At 43.5% G+C, this 18,525-nt stretch overlaps 1 long non-coding RNA gene across 1 annotated transcript; it reads left to right on the forward strand.

Annotated features, from left to right (window-relative positions):
- Positions 1 to 581: 581 nt before the first annotated feature.
- On the forward strand, positions 582 to 16,249 carry LOC124607237. The gene is made up of 2 exons (XR_006978792.1): positions 582 to 747; positions 15,160 to 16,249. It is a non-coding gene; the product is annotated as an uncharacterized LOC124607237 (long non-coding RNA).
- The last annotated feature ends 2,276 nt before the right edge of the window (positions 16,250 to 18,525 follow it).

An 18,525-nucleotide genomic window follows, 5' to 3' on the forward strand; every position in this document is an offset into this window, starting at 1 on the left:
GATTTCCTCTCTACGTCAGACAGCAGTGGTACTGTTTCCATCAGAATTGACAGACCAAGGAATGACTTGGTTAATACCATGTTTTCATACCGCTGTTACCACATTTACAGAAATATTCGATGTGACGTGGGCCGTGAGAAAATTTTAACATGTGCACGTTTTACTGGTGGAAGAAAAATAAACAAATTTCGTATCCAGCAGGATAGGACGACAATATTAAAGTATCTCCCATCTAACTGTGATTAAAGTTTGGTGATATAGATTTTTTCGCTTTGAGAGCATGCCAGGTTACTTGTAAATTGTCGTTTCTTGTTTTTACCGTCCTGGTATTGTAATTGTGAGTGCACTTGCATGCAGGAATACCTGTACATATTGTGAAGTAAACAAATCTTGTAAGCATCTTCCTTGCATCACTGTCCGATTACAAGAAGTTATTAAGAATAGAGTCATCTTAAGCCATCATTCTGCGTTCTTAAACAATAAATCACCCTGTATAGAGCTCACTGAAATCAGCGTATTTGAGTAGACTCCTTATCAGAGATTTACGCCAGGAGTTTAGTTTTCGTAGTTGGTATGACATATTGATGAAGTAATGCCGAGTACGTAACGAAGTATGTACCGGTGTCATATGGTCATCGTAAAATTTTTGATATCTTTGTACGTTGACAGTTCTATTGCGGAATTGTAGCGAATGTTTTGGAAAATTATGTAACCGCAGTACACCGCATTTTAAAGCGGCTCTGAAAGGTAAATTATGTTGATTAAAGCAGTAAAAATAATTTGATATATGTTACGACCTATAGAAGAGTGAGTTAATTTGTTGCCTGCTAAGTGGTCATGCTGGCTGTTGATATTGCAGAAAATGTTCTGACGTTTTAAATGTGCGTGATTCCAAGTAGCAACTGAAAATTTCTCATGACGCTGTAAGATATAACGTTAGTTAATTGTGACGGCCGAACATTAAGCATTTTCCCATAAAACATTCCTTTTTCATTCATAATGTTGTCAGAGCATCGTTTATTTGAAGTTATACTATAGCGCCGAGAACACAAGTGCGTAATCACATCGTATCGAAGAAGGTTTGGTGAGTTTTTGCAACGTAGGTAATTACAGAAATTAACTCTGATTGGCCCAGCAACTCTTTGTGTTGATGGAGAACTAATAAAATAGATACTGGAACGAACATGTCATTTGTATTTTTTAACTTCTGTGAAGAATGAATACTTTTGGCCAAAGTGGGCAGGCTGATATTTGAGTTCCAATGTAACAGCTGACTAAAAGTTCTTATATGGCGCCAGTTTAATGTTCCAGTTCCATTTTTTTAAAATACGCCCTAATCGTTAAGAACTTTCCATAGAGCGCTACCACCCCGATATGTGATAGTTGTTAGTTATATTTATGTGATTTCTTTTAACTTAGGAATGACTTTTTAAGTCCTTGAAAACAAATTCTTATGGTAAACATATGTAAGGCAAGCAGATTTGTAATGCTAAGGGTACAAATAACTTTAACTCTTTAAAATTCATAACTGATAAGATGAATGCCAGGAATTTGAAATATTAGATGCGAACAAATGTTGGCAAATGAGTGGATCATGACAAGGGAGGTGGATTGCTTGTACAGACTTTGAATTGTGTAACACTTCGACTGCCAAGAGGCTGCCATTGGCACAGCTGAGGTGCTTGTTGTGGCTCCCATTGGCCACGTCACAGTCAACATGTTGATCAAGCAGAATAGAATTGATTGTGATTGTTACTGAGAAATTGGTTATTGAAATACCTGTGGCAGGTCGCTAAATAGAAATGAAACATAGTGTAGCAGAAATAATTCTAAACTGTGGAAGAGGTAATCACGTATTTTGAAGGATAGTAAAAATAAAATTCTTTCTTCATAAAAGGTGCAAACACCAATTTGTTTAGTAATGTGTAAGGGAAACTTTACCAAAATAATTGTGTAGTACTGATTACACTCCATTGGAGCTATTCTTTTATGTTGTTGGTGACTGTTAAAGACATCAATGGGGAAAGTAGTGGAAAGATTTTGTTGCATTGTTTAGCCATATTGTTATTTATTATTATTATTATTATTTGCTCCATGTAAGTGTTCTTGGCACCCAGTTGATTAAATTACTTCGGAAGTAGGAGGGGGAGCTGGTGGAGGATCTGAAGTTCAGGCTAGGTGAAGAGAAATGGAAAAGGGGGGAAGATGAGGTGGGATAGTGTTGCCGCATAGACAGATCATATGTTTGGTGAGCAGTTCTGACAAAAGTTGAAGGTAGGTAGTGGGTGAGAAATGTAGGCTTAGGTGACATCAAGATCATTATACCCATCTTGTTGAAGATCATCCATATGTACTATAGGAAGTTTTGCTTTGTGTTATGGTAAGTTATTAATCTGAGCAAGTGCTCAAATTACGTAAAAACAAATTTTGTATATGAATACTTAATACTTGTTTCTTCTTGTGTAAAAACCTATGTTGCTTGTTCCATTTATATATCATTTTGTGCAGTAGATATTATGCTTCCATGTCTGAGATATGTTACTGTCCCAATGTGTTTCTTCAGTTCCTAATTAATTCTCCACTGATGGGGCATCAAACCCTAATATTCCTTCCTTTATTCTGCTTGGGAGGTGCTGGTCAATAAGAGAACATAGTGTACTGAGAAATGCACGGAACTTAATCTTCCCCTCTTAACTCCCCCCTTCCCCCGCCACCCTCCTTACTTTTGTGCTAGAAGACATTAGGGTCCTAATTTTCACCAATTGTGGGCTACGTTATCGTCTTGTGCATTACTGAGGTTGTCGTAATGAAGATACGAGGATACTGGCCTGGAAATATGTTTGGGGTTTATTCGCTTGTTAATGTGCTGTTCCACTATCATGGTTTCAACTTCGGTAGAGATCCTTCTATTCACTGATTATGAAACATTAGTAGGCTATTTATAATTATGGTTGTTTCACAATTTGCTTAAATCAATTTCTATGTCTGATTTTCTTTTGCTTTTTGTGTATTTTCCAGTTTTGAAAAAATTGTGTAATTTTTTTTCTGTTAAAGGTGATGCATTATTGTAGCATAATTTATAGTTTTATTTTGAGGTCTGCTAGTGAATGTTTCTAGGTAGTTTCAAACAATATTGCTTATTGAGAAGCTTGTATTTCTGAATGAATCAAGGACATATCATGTTAGTAGTAACATTCAGTCTAATTAACTGTCCTGTAAATGGAGTTAGAGGCTTTAGCCAACAGTATTTGATAACCTTTTTCACCTATGCAATGAAATACACAATTTTTGTATCATGTAGGTACTATCAAGTCTGTTGTATCAGGCATTCCAGAGTGAAATTTAAAAATCTGGAAGTCTTAGCTGTCAGTAGTTTGTCACATCTGAAGGCATTAAAATCACACATTGAGGTTAGAAACATCTTGCAGCTTTCTTCCCCCTTTGATTTATCAACTTGGAGAAGTTACTCATTCGTTCTAATGGTAGAAAGTAGATTGTCAAGTTGGAAATGATTTCTCATCATTATTGACAAATAGTTGTTAGGCTTATTTATCTATTTGTCCATAGACCATTTAGTACAGTAGCATCAGACATATTAGAAACATTATGGAACTAAGATATGCATATAAAATATAAACAACAATGTAGGAAAAGATAGACTGCTGCTTACCGTAAACAAGACATGTCAGGTTGCAGACAGGCACAATCAACTCACATACAGGATTCGACCACAGCCTCTGTCAGTAAACACACACTCACTCTCTCTCTCTCTCTCTCTCTCTCTCTCTCTCTCTCTCTCTCTCCTCCCCCCTCCCCTACTCTCTCTCTCTCTCTCTCTCTCTCTCTCTCTCTCTCTCTCTCTCTCTCTCTCTCTCTCTCCTCCCCCCTCCCCCCTCCCCCCTCCCCTACTCTCTCTCTCTCTCTCTCTCTCTCTCTCTCTCTCTCTCTCTCTCCCCCCCCTCTCCCTCCCTCTCCCCCTCTCCTCATTTGAAGGGAAGCAATCTAAAGAAATCCGCGGTACAGCCATATAGCCATGGGCACTCGCATGGCACTCTCCTATGCCATCCTTCTCATGGGCCATCTAGAGGAGATCTTCTTAGCCTCCCAAAACACCAAACCCCATGTCTGGTTCAGGTTCATAGATATCTTCATGATGTGGATGCAGGGCCAAGAGACCCTATCTTCATTCCTTCACAGCCTCAACTCCTTCTCTCCCATCTGCTAAACGTGGTCCACCTCAATCCAGCATGCCACATTCCTGGATGTTGACCAACTCGTCTCTGATAGCTCTATTTGCACCTCTGTCCACATTGCACCCACTAATCAGCAACAGTATCTGCATTTTGGCAGCTTTCATCACTTTGACACCAAACTATCCCTCCCATATAGCCTAGCTAACCAGGGATGGCGTATCTGCGGTGACACAAACTCCTTTGCTCAATGTGCTGAGGGTCTCGCCTCACAGACCGGACCGCAACTATCCCCCAGACCTAGTCTGCAGAGAGACCTACTGTGCCATTTGATCTCACAACCCAAATCCTCCCTCCACCCCAAAAACCAGCCACAAAGGTGTGTCCCTTTTGTCAGCCAGTACCACACTGGACAGGAATGACTGAACCACACCCTTCATCAGGGCTGTGATTACCTACCATCGTCCCCTGAAATGAGGGACACCCTACCTGATACACTTCGGACCCCTCCTAAAGTAGTGTTCTGTCATCCATCCAACCTCCATAACACCCTAGTCCATCCTTATGCCATTCTCAATCCCATCCCCTTGCCACATGGATGTGGAAGACCCAGATGCGAAACCTGCCCAATCCATGTACCCAGCACTTCCTATTCCACTCCTGTCACAGGTTTATCCTACCACATCAGGGGCCGGACCACTTGCGAAAGCAGCCATGTCATTCATCAACTCCGATGCAATCACTGAACAGCTTTTTATATTGGTATGACTACCAACTAGCTGTCCACCAGGATGAGTGGCCACCGTCAAACTGGCCAAGAGCAAATTAGACCATCCTGTGGCAAAACGTGCAACTGAGCTTAACACACTTGATCTCAGTGGCTGCTTCGCTACCTCAGCCATCTGGACCCTTCCGTCCACTACAATCTTTTCTGAAATGTGCAGATGGGAGTTACGTTCAAAACAAATTCTCCACTCCCATAATGATCCCGGTCTCAATCCACGGTAACATACTTTCCCCACACCCTCCACACTGTTCTGTCATCTCCTTCCCATTCTTGTCTACCACCCTGTTTATTTGTAGCCCTCTACCGACACATCTCCCCCTCTTTCCCCACTCCTCTCATTTTTTGTTTTTTTCCACGTCTCCCTGCCTCACAACCTCCTGATACTGCACCTGTTGGCAAGCCAGTCCCTGCACTTTGCACCAGCCGGTGTTCATCTGTCTCCCCACCCATACACTACTGCCCCTTCCCCTTTCCCACCCTCTCCAGATTGCTGCCTGCATCCCATGTGATGTTGCATTCCAGCCCGAGATGCTGGAGTTAGCAGTTTTGTGTGTGTGTGTGTGTGTGTGTGTGTGTGTGTGTGTGTGTGTGTCTGTGTCTGTGTCTGTGTCTGTGTCTGTGTCTGTGTCTGTGTCTGTCTTTTAATCGTGCCTGGCTGCAATGTTGCATGTTTACTGTACGTTAAGTAGCAATCTATATTTTCCAACATTGTTGATATTCCTATGTGGAGTTTCTATCATTTGATAAAACATTAACAGAATAGTATATGTTAAGATGAGGATATGCCAGGAAGTTAGCCATGGCCTAATCAAATTAACCATCCCAGCATTCACATTAGTGACAAGGGGATACCATGGAAAACAGTCAAGGTAGTCAGATGGAGAATAAACCCTGGTCCTCCTGAATGAAAGTCCAGTAAATTAAGACTGCAGTAGCGATCTCACTAGGTACACGATTGGAAGGGGAATCACAAAGTACATTGTCTACATTATGAGTGCCACATGCACTGTAAGTAAATCAGTGCACAAGAAATTTTGAAAATACAAACACTACTGAAAAATGAAGAAAAAAACAAATGACAGAGCATTGCAGAAAAGAACAAAATACACAATGTCAGTCTTCCTTCCTTCTAAATCCCCCTGCGGGTTCGGGGGTTAGAATAGTCCCGCGGCATTCCTGCTTGTCGTAAGAGGCGACTAAAAGGAGTCTCAACTGTTTCGGCCTGTAATGTGATAGTCCCCTAAGGGGTTTGACCACACCATTTCTAAATTTTTCCATTAGTGCGTACCATTTGGGGAAGGACACCTTACGTGGTGCTTCTTAAATCCATCTTGCCCTAAGATCTGGCACACCTGATTTTTCATGGAGTTGGACTTACATCGAGCTTCCGGCGACATCCACTGCAGTGTGTTCTGGGTGGCATACATTCCCTCCAATGTGCACTTCCATCTTTGCCCTCATGATGTACATGGATATTTCGACACCCGACATCCAGCACGGTAGCCAGTCCGTTGTGGTGGGGTCGTCATGTACCCTCTTGGTGGTAGCCCCCTGACTACACAGGGATCGCACTGCTGATGCCTGTGCTGCTACCTCCCCACGTATGCCGAGGAGTAGATGCTTATCCCTCTGGGGCATCGGGACTCCCGGCAAAGGCCATCCTGCCAGGTGGTCTTTGCTGCGGCTGGGTGGCGCCCGTGGGGAGAGCCCCTGGTCGGAGTGGGTGGCATCAGGGCGGATGACCCGCAATGAAGCGTGGTACATCGCCTCTCGCTGGTGGGCCTCCACCAGCAGTCTCTAAGCGATCGAGGTCTAACCTCAAAGGGAAGAAATTTGATCAGAGATCGTTTCCCTCCCTGGCCACTCCATGGGATAAACGCCTGGCTAAAGACAGCAGTGGGGAATATTCGCCCCGGTACCTCGTGTGTACGCAGGTTGATGGGGACTCGTTTATGTTGACCAAGCCCCAGTTTTTTGTGGAGCATTTAGAGGACAAGTTCGGGGAGGTGGAGGGCTTGTCCAAGATGCGCTCTGGTTCTGTGCTCATCAAAACGGCATCCTCTGCCCAGTCACTGATGTTGCTCAATTGTGACAAGTTGGGGGATGTTTCAGTTAGCATCATGCCGCATAAGAGTCTCAACATGGTCCAGGGTATTATATTCGACAGGTATCTTCTTCTGCAATCCGACGATGAATTACACGCCAACCTCGAACGACGAGGTGTTCACTTCGTCCGGCGCGTCCATCGGGGTCCGAGGGATAATCAGGTAGCCACTGGTGCCTTCATCTTGGCCTTCGAGGGTGATGTCTTACCCGAAAAGGTTAAGGTGATGGTTTACCGTTGTGATGTGAAGCCATATATCCCTCCCCCGATGCAGTGTTTTAAGTGCTGTGAGTTCGGGCACATGTCATCTCGCTGTACTTCCGGCATCACCTGTCGAGATTGTGGCAGTCCTTCCCATCCCGATACGCCATGTGCCCCGCCTCCTATCTGTGTTAACTGCGGGGAACACCATTCTCCCTGCTCACCGGACTGTAGGATCTTCCAGAAGGAAAGGAAGATTATGGATTATAAGACTCTGGACCGCCTGACCTACATCGAGGCAAGGCGGAAATATGAGCGGCTACATCCCGTGCCCATGACATCCACCTATGCCGCTGCTGCAACACCGGTTCGAACCTCTACCGTGTCGTCACATACTGTTGCCTCTCAGCTATGTCAGAATGAACCGGCCCCCTTGGTTGTGGGGGGCACTTCCCCCTCTGTTGCTCCTGCTCCATCTACTCCAGGAGCAACACCACGCCAACCAACGGGGACATTTGTTCCCCTTCCCAGCCGGAGAAGCATGAGGCTTTTTCGTCTGAGGATGAGATGGAGATCCTGGCGTCTGCTGCGGACCTCGATCTCGCCGGTCCCTCCGACGCCATGGAAAGCACTAGCACAGGTGCTCAATTGGAGGCAGCAGGTGACCCAGTGGCGTAATCGGCCTTCCCAGTCCCATCACGCCTTTCCCAGCCATGGACAACACCATCCTCCAATGGAACTGCAGCGGTTTCTTCCACCATCTAGCTGAGCTCCGCCAGCTTATCAGCGTTCATCCTTTCCTCTGCATTGCTCTGCAGGAAACTTGGCCTCCAGCAATGCGAACCCCCGCCCTCCGTGGCTATCGGGGTTATTATAAGAACCGAGCAGATTATGAAAGGGTGTCTGGTGGAGTCTGCATCTATGTCCTTAACTCTCTTCACAGCGAATCTGTCCCTCTACAAACAGCTTTAGAGGCTGTCGCTGTTAGGGTGTGGACGCCGCAGGCTATTACTGTCTGCAGTCTTTACCTTCCACCGGATGGTGATGTCGTGCTGCATGTCCTGGCTCCACTGATAGCCCAATTGCCGCCACCTTTCTTGTTACTGGGCGATTTCAATGCCCACAACCCTCTATGGGTTGGGACTGTCTCTGATGACCGCGGTCATGCCGTGGAGCATTTGTTGGCTCAGCTCGACCTTAGCCTCTTGAACACCGGTGCTCCCACGCATTTCAGTGTGGTCTACGGCTCATTCTCGGCCATCGATCTCTCTCTTTGCAGCCCCGGACTTGTCCCATCCCTCCACTGGCGGGTGCATCCTGACCTGTGTGGTAGTGACCATTTTCCCATCTATTTGTCACTGCCCCAGTGTCATTCTTCTGGGCACCTGCCCATGCTGGGCTCTCCGCAGGGCTGACTGGCTGGCTTTTACTTCCGCTGCAACCATTGAGTCTCCCCCACAGGGTGACGTTGACGAGGTGGTCCGTGTCTTAACCACGTCAATCATTTAGGCAGCCGAGGCTGCCGTCCCCCACTCTTCTGGACTTCCTTGGAGGAAGGCTGTACCCTGGTGGTCGCCGGAGATTGCTGAGGCTATTCGCGACCGTAGGCGGGCTCTCCAGCGTCATAGGCGGCACCTGTCTCTGGAGACCCTCATCGCCTTTAAGAGGCTCCGTGCCATGGCCCGTCGTCTTATTGCACGGCGTAAGCAGGAGTGCTGGGAGAGGTATGTCTCATCCTTGGGCTCCTGTGTCTCCCCCTCACTCGTGTGGTCCCGGATCCGGCAGATTTATGGATACCGGACCCCTATGGGTGTCCCTGGGATCCCCTTGGACAGTGCTGTCTGCACGGACGCTGCTGCCATTGCTGAACACTTTGCTGCGCACTTTGCTAAGAGCTCTGCGACTGCAACTTATCCCCTCGCCTTTCGCTCTCTAAAGGAGCGAGCCGAGCAGACGCCATTATCATTCCACACACGTCGTTCTGAAAAATACAATGCTCCTTTCAGCGAGAGGGAATTCCTCGCTGCCCTCACCGATTGCCCTGATACAGCACCAGGACCAGACTGCATCCACGCACAGATGCTGAAGCATCTCTCCAGGGACTGCCAGAGACACATCCTCACCATCTTTAACCGCATTTGGAGCGAGGGTGTGTTCCCGTCGCAATGGCGAGAGGGTATTAGTGTCCCCATCTTGAAACCCGGTGCGGACCCACTGGCGGTGGACAGCTATCGTCCCATTACCATCACCAACGTTTTGTGCAAATTGCTCGAACGTATGGTGGGGCGGCGTTTGTGTCGGGTCCTTGAATCGCGCGGTCTCCTCGCTCCATCCCAGGGTGGCTATTGTCGGGGCCGGTCTGCTGTGGACAATTTTGTGCGGCTGGAATCTGCTATCCGTACGGCCTTTGCCCGACGTCAGCATCTCGTTGCTGTATTTTTTGATCTGCGGAAGGCATATGACACCACATGGAGGCATCACATCCTTGCTACGTTGCATGAATGGGGTCTTTGTGGTTGGCTCCCGGCTTTTCTTCAAACCTTTCTATTGCGCCGCTCTTTCCAGGTGCAAGTTGGTGCCGCCTCTAGTTCATCTTATACACAGGAAAATGGGGTCCCGCAGGGCTCGGTGTCGAGCATCTCCTTAATTCTAGTGGCCATTAATGGTCTGGCTGCAGCCGTGGGGTCGTCGGTGTCTCCTTCTTTGTATGCCGACGACTTCTGCATCTCCTTTAGCTCCACGACTACGGGAGTCGCCGAATGCAGGCTGCAAGTAGCCGTTCGCAAGGCAGCATCATGGGCTCTGACTCGTGGTTTTCAGTTCTCTGCAGCCAAGACTCTAGTTATGCACTTCTGCAGGCATCGGACGGTCCACCCTCATCCTGAACTTTACCTCGACGGCCACCTGCTTGAAGTGGTGGACACTTGCCGCTTCTTAGGACTTGTGTTTGATGCCCGGCTCACACGGGTTCCTCATATTACTCAGCTGAAGCAAAAGTGCTGGCGGCACCTCAACGCCCTCTGCTGCCTGAGCCACACATCTTGGGGTGCGGATCGCTGCACGCTGTTGCGATTGTACAGGGCACTCACACGGGTTCCTCATATTACTCAGCTGAAGCAAAAGTGCTGGCGGCACCTCAACACCCTCTGCTGCCTGAGCCACACATCTTGGGGTGCGGATCGCTGCACGCTGTTGAGATTGTACAGGGCACTTGTGCAGTCCAGGCTTGATTATGGGAGCCTGGCCTATGGGTATGCATCACCCTCAGTGTTGACGTTGTTAGGCCCCATACACCACTGTGGGGTTCGGCTTGCAACTGGCACTTTTCGTACGAGCCCCGTGGATAGTCTACTGGTGGAGGTCGGGGTTCCCCCGCTGCGGGTTCGCCACCATCGACTGCTCGCCGATTATGCTGTCCACGTGCATTGCTCGCCGGGCCATCCCAATCGTCTCCTGCTTTTCCCTGCCATGGTCCTCCATCTGCCCGAATGGCGACCTAGGTCTGGGCTTTCCATAGCTGTCCGTGTCCAGTCCCTGCTGTCGGAACTGGGGTCATTCCCTCTTCTGCCTCCCTTCAGAGTCCGTGCACCTACGCCTCTCTGGTGTTTGCCTCAGCCGTCCGTCCATCTGGACTTGGCACAGGGACCCAAGGACTCGGTTCCGCCTGTGGCCCCGTCGCCGTTTTCTTGCGCTCTTCGCCTCATTTTTGGGCTGTGAGACTGTCTACACTGATGGTTCCCTGGTTGATGGTCGCACTGCCTACGCTTTTGCTCACGCTGCCCATGTTGAACAGCGCTCCTTGCTGGCTGGCTGCAGTATTCTTACTGCAGAGCTGGTGGCCATATTGCGCGCTCTTGAGCATATGCGTTCCTGCTCAGGTACGTCCATCGTCATCTGCAGTGACTCCCTGAACAGCCTCCAGGCCATCGACCACTGCTATACCTCTTCTCCTCTGGTGTCCTCTATTCAGGAGTCTGTTTCCGCAATTACCCGTTCTGGTCGTTTGGTGGTCTTTGTTTGGACGCCAGGTCACGTTGGCATCCCGGGGAACGAACGTGTTGACAGGCTGGCCAAAGGGGCGATCGACACCCCAGCTTTGGAGATCGGCCTCCCGGCTCGTGATCAGCAGTTGGTGTTGCGCTGTAAGGTGTTTGGGATGTGGACTGCTGAGTGGTGTGGCATGACATCTCCGAACAAACTGCGGGCTGTTACGGAGACGACCGATGTGTGGTGGTCCTCCCTGCGGGCTTCTCCTGTGTCGGCTGCGCATCGGCCATACCTACCTGACACACAGTCATCTTTTGCATCAGGAGGATCCCCCCCCTGTGTCGGTGTGGGTCCCGGCTGACGGTCGCCCACATTCTGTTGGAGTGTTCCCGACTGCGCACCCTCCGGCAGTCTTTTAATCTCCCAGGCGCTTTGCCTTTGGTTTTATGCGATTATGCCTCCATGGCTGACGATGTTTTAAATTTTATCCGTGCTAGTCCTTTTTATGGTTCCATTTAGGGAGGTCCTGCACCTTTCCCTTTCTGTGTCTGTTGTCCTCCAGTCTCTCATATTTGGTTGCAGATTTTAGTGTGTAGTTGGCTGGTTGACTCTTTCCCTTTTTTTGTTCTCGTGGTCAGTCAACCAGTCTCCGGCCATCTTCTTTTCTTCTGTTTCTTTCTGTCTGGTGTTCATCTGTACTCTTCTTGTCTGTAGTGTTTGTTGCCGCATTTGTGTTATTTCAGTGCCTGGGGGGGAGTCTCCTTCCCCTTGGGGTTTTACCTGCTTCGCAAATTTATGTCTCGCCTATTTTTGGAATGGGGGACTGATGACCTTCGCTGTGTAGTCCCCCTTAAACATCCTAACATCCACCACCACCACCACCACCACCACCACTTCCTTCTAAACCTCTAGAAAATCTGAAAGTGGTAAGCATTTGAAAGTTTTTTTTGCATTAGGTTTCTCTTTTATCAGGTGAAGTGAATTTTTCAAAAAGGACAAAGAAATAAAGGAACAGCAAGAATTAAGGAAAACAAGCCCTCTTAGAGAACAAGTAAACTTTAAAATGAAAATGGAGAAAGAAAAGCTAAGAAAGCAAAAGTGCCACTTGGAAAACAAAACAGGAAAGTCCACTGGAAATAGTAACTCACACACTTGGAGTTTAGTAGCCTGTAAGAGCCCCCAGGACCTGGGGAAGGTTGTAAAAATACAGAATCAGGATTACCTAAGAGACGTACAAAAAATATGATTCTGAAAAAAGTACTTAATAATTGCATACCAGAATTACCAAATAAACTATTTTCAGAGCTGACTGTCAGAGAAATTGAACATAACAAGCCCAGGATCACTGAAAAAAAGCAGATTTTTTATTTTTATCTTAAAAATATTTGTATGTGATCAGCAGGAAAGCAAGAGGTGAAATCTGTAAAGAACTTAAACAGTAAACATGAGGTTCACCAGAACAGGTATAGGATGGTTGTGCCTAAAGAGGCATATGAAATCTTTAAACAAGAAATGGAAATTGTCATAAAAGAAGTCTCTCTTTCTACCAACTTTGTCCCAAGTATGTACTGCCTATTACAGATACTCCACATAATGTGTGTGTGTTTACCAATATCACTTGCTGGACACTGTAAGTAGTTTGTATGTAAACTTTCACAGTAGAGAAGAGACCTGCTTCCTCTTGTTTCTCGTGACATGGAGAGTGAGTCCTGTATGTTGGGAGATAATGATACTAGCAAATAATGTCTGTGATCTTTAACAGCTTCTGCCTGAATGTGTTGGCAAGAAAGAGTCTGTGAAATGGAAGCAGTGGTAGAAGGAAAATAAGAAGCCTGGTCATCCAAAAGAAAGTAGTACTTTCCATGAAGTGATTTCCAAAATTACAGATCTGTCTCCAGTATTCACAAAACATTTGTTTATAAAAATCATTCAAGCTGCAGAATTTGAGAAGAAAATAGATTTTGCAAGAAACAAAAAAAGGTTGGTATCCAGGGATGAAATACAATCAGCAAATAGCTGTTACAAACAAGTGACCACCTTCACTGCATATTCTTGAACTGATATGACAGTGAAACCTATGAAATAAATAGTGACCAATTTGCGCATGACACATATACAATGCGTACCTTCTTGCGTTATATAATACATGAACTAGAAGAAAAACTATCTGAACTATAAACAGTATTTGTCTTCTCTGATGGGGCATCATTTCAGGTTTAAAAATAAATTTATCATGAGCTCATTATGCTATTCAAAAGATGCCTTTGGTGTCAGAAGCCACGGGTCCTTTCTGTTTTTACAACATTCCATGGAAAAGCAGCAGTTGATGGAATTGGTGGTAATGTTAAAAGAAAGGTCTGAATATGAGTGAAGTCTCTTCTGTCCACATTGTTTTTGATTGTGCGAAAGAAGAAATATCTAAGTGGTGGCTGACAGTGTCACATGTGCCCAAAATTCAGTCCAGCCTGTTTTTCATTCCATGTGACGCAGATCATTCACTGCTCGCAGAAACAAGTACATCTGAAACAGTTAAGTGTAGTGTATAGAAAGAAATGAAATCAAAAAAAGAGACTAAGAATACGCGAAGTTTACTCTTTGGTTGAGTCAGATGATTTAGAATGTGATACTCCTGATATTCAAAATAGCAGTGACATTAATGTCCGTGCAAGTTTCTTCAGATATTGCACCTGGGAAATGGGTTGCTGGGAGATACAAAGGAAATCATTATTCTGGTGAAGTGATTTAGCATGATTTGTCGAAATAAATTTTGCAAATGGTAGTGATGTGTGTACCAGACCAGTATAAATGGCCTTAGCCTGTAGGTTGTATACAAAGATGGAGGAGGATTTAAAAGTTTGATGACATTTAAAACAGATTTTGTTTTTGTGTTTTTTAATTTAGTCTGTGGACTATTTTTAAGACACTATTTGTTCACTGAAGCTTTAGTTCTGTCACTGCTACCATTTTATGTAGTGTTATCTATCTGTGAGGTGTTGGATATAATTTTGGAGAAACGGTAATTGGACATGTCCTGTCTGTCATATTACCTGTCCTGCCCATCATGTAACTTTCTTTTTTTCAAAAACTCGGATTTATGAATTGTCCTATATTAACATGAGCTGTGTATAATTCGTGGAGTTTGAAGTTCGTGTGCAAGTTACGTTTAGCTTTATATGTATGTATAAATGAGAGAAATAATGCAATATTCTGCAGTCTGCAACACATAAGGCTCAATTTTGTCCTGTCTGCCACAGCTTTATTTTTCTGAATTAATGACAAAAGTAATGTGAATCACTAAAATGGCCATTAATCTTGTTTTCCAACCAATAAAAGCTTGAGCTCCAAAAAGAAATCAAGGATTTAAATAAAGAACAAATTTTTATTTTGATTTGCCTAATTCCAATTATTCCATCAGTCACTCTTGGAAAGGCCGATAGATTTATTTTATGACTTTGGGGCCTATTTTAATGTTTTACTTCAGCGTGATTTTTCTGCGTTATTTAAATAAAATAAAAGTGTGTTTTGGTCTCTGTACTGAAATTGTTTACCTCCATATGTATTGTCTGTTTGCAGTAAAATAAGTTATGGCACATCTTTTATTGTCTCCAAATAATGCATAGATACTCTTATACTTGAAGTGGGAAACACTGCAGTCTTTATTGTGCTTCAGCTACTGACTCTCCAAGCATCAGCAACTTTGTTTGCATCATGTTTCTTGCAAGGTCAATCTATTGCCAATGTAAATAACTTCCATATAACAACATTTATCATATTTTGTGTTCACTTGGTTATTAAAAGGTACTACGTCACGTTCTGCTTTGCTTTCCCACTTTTATGTATTGTGACACTGTGATGGAGTATTTAGCTTGATGTAAGTTTTTGTTTTATAGGTGGGGTGTCTTACTGAGCCACAACAATAAAATTCTTGTAACAGCAACAAAGGATCTCCATACCTGATCTGAGCAAATGGGGGCGTGGTTATCAACATCAATTTTGATGGGTGGTTGGGTGTCAACATCCATTACTATGGGTGGTTGGTACCCCAGTTGGTATTCTGCACCATCATCTCAAGAAGAGAATGAGAAAAACAGGAAAACTTTGGTCCATACACTTGACTGTCCATTATGTTTAGGTAACCGGAAATTTGGAGTAATCAGATGCAAGTATGGTCAAAATAAATGTAAGACGTGCAGACCTAATGTTGGTTTGTGTCCATACTGGAGAGAATCTGTTCGTCAAAGGGTTAAATGTAAAAACATTGAATTTACGGCAAATGACAGGCTTCAGGTACGTAAACCATCCACTGTTGGTCGTAAAGTGCCACAAGGAGAGAGATTGGATCACGAAAAGAATCGTCACTTCAGTATTTACAAATGTGGTTTGGCGGTGTGAAGTTAAATGTGGTATAGTAAAATAAAAAATTTGTGAAAGGGTACCTGCACATGTAATGTGTGGTATTATTTTGACAGAAGCTCAAAAGGTGCACAGTGCATTTTTTTTTTTATAGCTGTGATGTACTTGGAATTTGATATAATTCATGAATGTTCCAAGATTTCCATTATGTTGATAAAATGAGCCATATTCCCAACAGTTTAATATTAAATATTTTGTGTTATCAGTTTTCACACCATTATTGGAAGTATTAAGAGCAGCATCATATGAACGTTATGCATGTATTCAGCAACCCATAGTTTACATATTTCTGTTCATACTGATTTCTGATACAAATTTCAATTCTAGAGATATCAAAATTAATTATTAATCCTGTAAATATTTTTGCAATTTCGGAATGCATGGGGCCCTGAAAATTGTCTTACCAATATAAGAAATATCTTTCTGATTCTAAGCACATGGTTTATAAGAAATGAAACGTGTCTAGCTGGCAAAGTGCAGAGATATTTATTTTAGTTCGTAATGTACTGTCAAAAGGAAGTTCTGTATCACAAACAGAACAACATTTTAAAGTAATGTGACATTTTATTGTGTGTTTAATGTTTGTCTGTAGTGTTGTTTAGCATACATAATCTTAGCTTCTGAATTTTTCAGTTTGTACTTAAAAAATTTGGTTACTTTATTATTGCTGTGATTGAGTGTCAATGGAAATATGTGACTTTCATTGAAATGCTCACAGAAAAAAAAAGTTTTGTACTTAATTTTTGACTTGCAGCTGGTCACTAATTATAGGCCTTACAGGCACAGAAAAAGATTCTTTCCAGCAATGTGATACAATTCTCGGTTATTAAAATTGCAGTGTGTAGTAAATCATGATAGCACAGAATACTAAAACCCATAAATTACAGGGTAATACATTAGAAGCACAATATTGCACCTTACAAAGTCAGCTTCCTATTTGTTGTAAGAATTTTCTATGTGTGTGAGGGGACTGAGTGATTATTTTATGTATAATTTTCTAAATCACTACTTCAGGCAAGCAGTGTGTAGTGTGCAATGTTCCTTGAAAATTGTGAACTGCTATTTATTTTATTAATAAAATGCACAGCCATTGTGGCTTTAATACCAGTTCATGATGGTATGTTCCATTTATAGCAGTTTATGATTGTTGCTTTTTTAGTGATGTAAATATTAAATGACATTATTTTTTATTTTACATTGTATCAGTTATTTTGTAAACTTCTTTTTATATTTACAATTTTAATCAATGTCTGCAAGACAGTGAAACTGTGTCAGAAATAAATCATTTGAACAAACAAACTAAATTACTTATTCAAATGTTGGTAGAGGCAATTGCTGGATGTCTTGTATGTCACATACATTAAGAAGTCTACATTTAATGAGGGGAAATGATTGTAGTTACTGTCAATTTCTGGGACCTTTGTTATTGGGCCAGTTAGCATACAAGGTGATAAAAAATAGAGGCTCTTTAAAATGAGACTTTTATGCATGGTTGTAAATCTTAAGAGCATGGAAAAGACACTTGGAACTGTTAAGTAAAGAGTAGCATTACAGGAGTAACATTGCAATACTGCAGCTCAGCTATTAACTCCAAGTTACTAATACTGATACAGAGACAATGAGACTGGCCATAGTTTAGTGCTAAGATTCGGAAGAGGAGTATGACAGGCCACAGGGTACTTGTGTGAATAAAAGAAAAGTTTAACAAGCAGTTTCTAAAGTTGTAAGTATGCTGATCTAAACTAAAGCAAACACTTCGAACATTGTCCAACCCGGAGGGGTTTTAAAACAGAGTATAGATAGGGTGCAGTGATTATTTGTGATGGTTACAGAACACTGGCCACAGGACAGTGACATGATAGTATATGCCAATCTTTTATTTAAGAATTCTGATTGCAAAGGAGAGAAAATTTCACTTAAAGTGCATGCAATAACAGAAAGAAAATAAACACTAGCAAATTAAGTGACTTTTAATTTATCTGAACAGTGACATTCAGGTTGTTTTGTTTGCATCTTGTGGTTTGTCATGAACTGATGGTGAAGGCATAGAGGGTTTCCCATAACAGGTTTTCCTAGCTTTACCATACTAATGTAGTTATGAGTGCTTTGACAGAAGGATCATTGGGAGCTTCCTGGCAAACTGGATGGTGTCTGCCATAGAAATCAAAACCACTGTAGCCCCCGTATAGCCTCATGAACAATAATTAGTCAATTGCTGAATGTGGATGTACATTACCACATTGCTGTGGCGAAGGAAAGGAGTTAGTGGAGAATTGAAAGAAATTATGTTGGAGGTATTCAGCCATTGTTTTAGGTATTATTTATTTGGTGTACAGTATGGTCTATTCTGTAATGGTCCATAGCAGGCTATATTTTCTTACGTTGATTCTACTTCTGCAGTTACAGTATTTTAAGTAGTTCCATTATGGTTACAAACTTAAAATTGCTGTATTTGTAGACAGATGTCAGTGAATAGGAAATCTCACTTGCCTTTCAGGTCCACACAAGTGAGTATGGTATGTGGATCAATTGGCTACACAGCCAGCTCATCACCAAGAATGTTTAGTTTGTGCATCCATTTTATAACTTCTATCATCCAGACATACATAGACACATTATGAGACCTAATCTTCTGACAGAGTAGCCTGTTCACTTGTAAAACAAGGGCAACCCAATGCACTGTAGTGCTGTATGCTAAGTGCTTTTTTTTTATCAAGCATTTGGGAGGCATTTGGACAGAACATAATTTCCAATCCTTTTCTATCAACAACCATTTCCAAGCAATCCGAAAATGTCCAAGCAACTTGGGATACTGTACCTTGGGTAGATATTCAACATTTAGA

Source organism: Schistocerca americana, chromosome 3 (genome assembly GCF_021461395.2).
Source record: "Schistocerca americana isolate TAMUIC-IGC-003095 chromosome 3, iqSchAmer2.1, whole genome shotgun sequence".
Classification (NCBI taxonomy): Eukaryota; Metazoa; Arthropoda; class Insecta; order Orthoptera; family Acrididae; genus Schistocerca; species Schistocerca americana.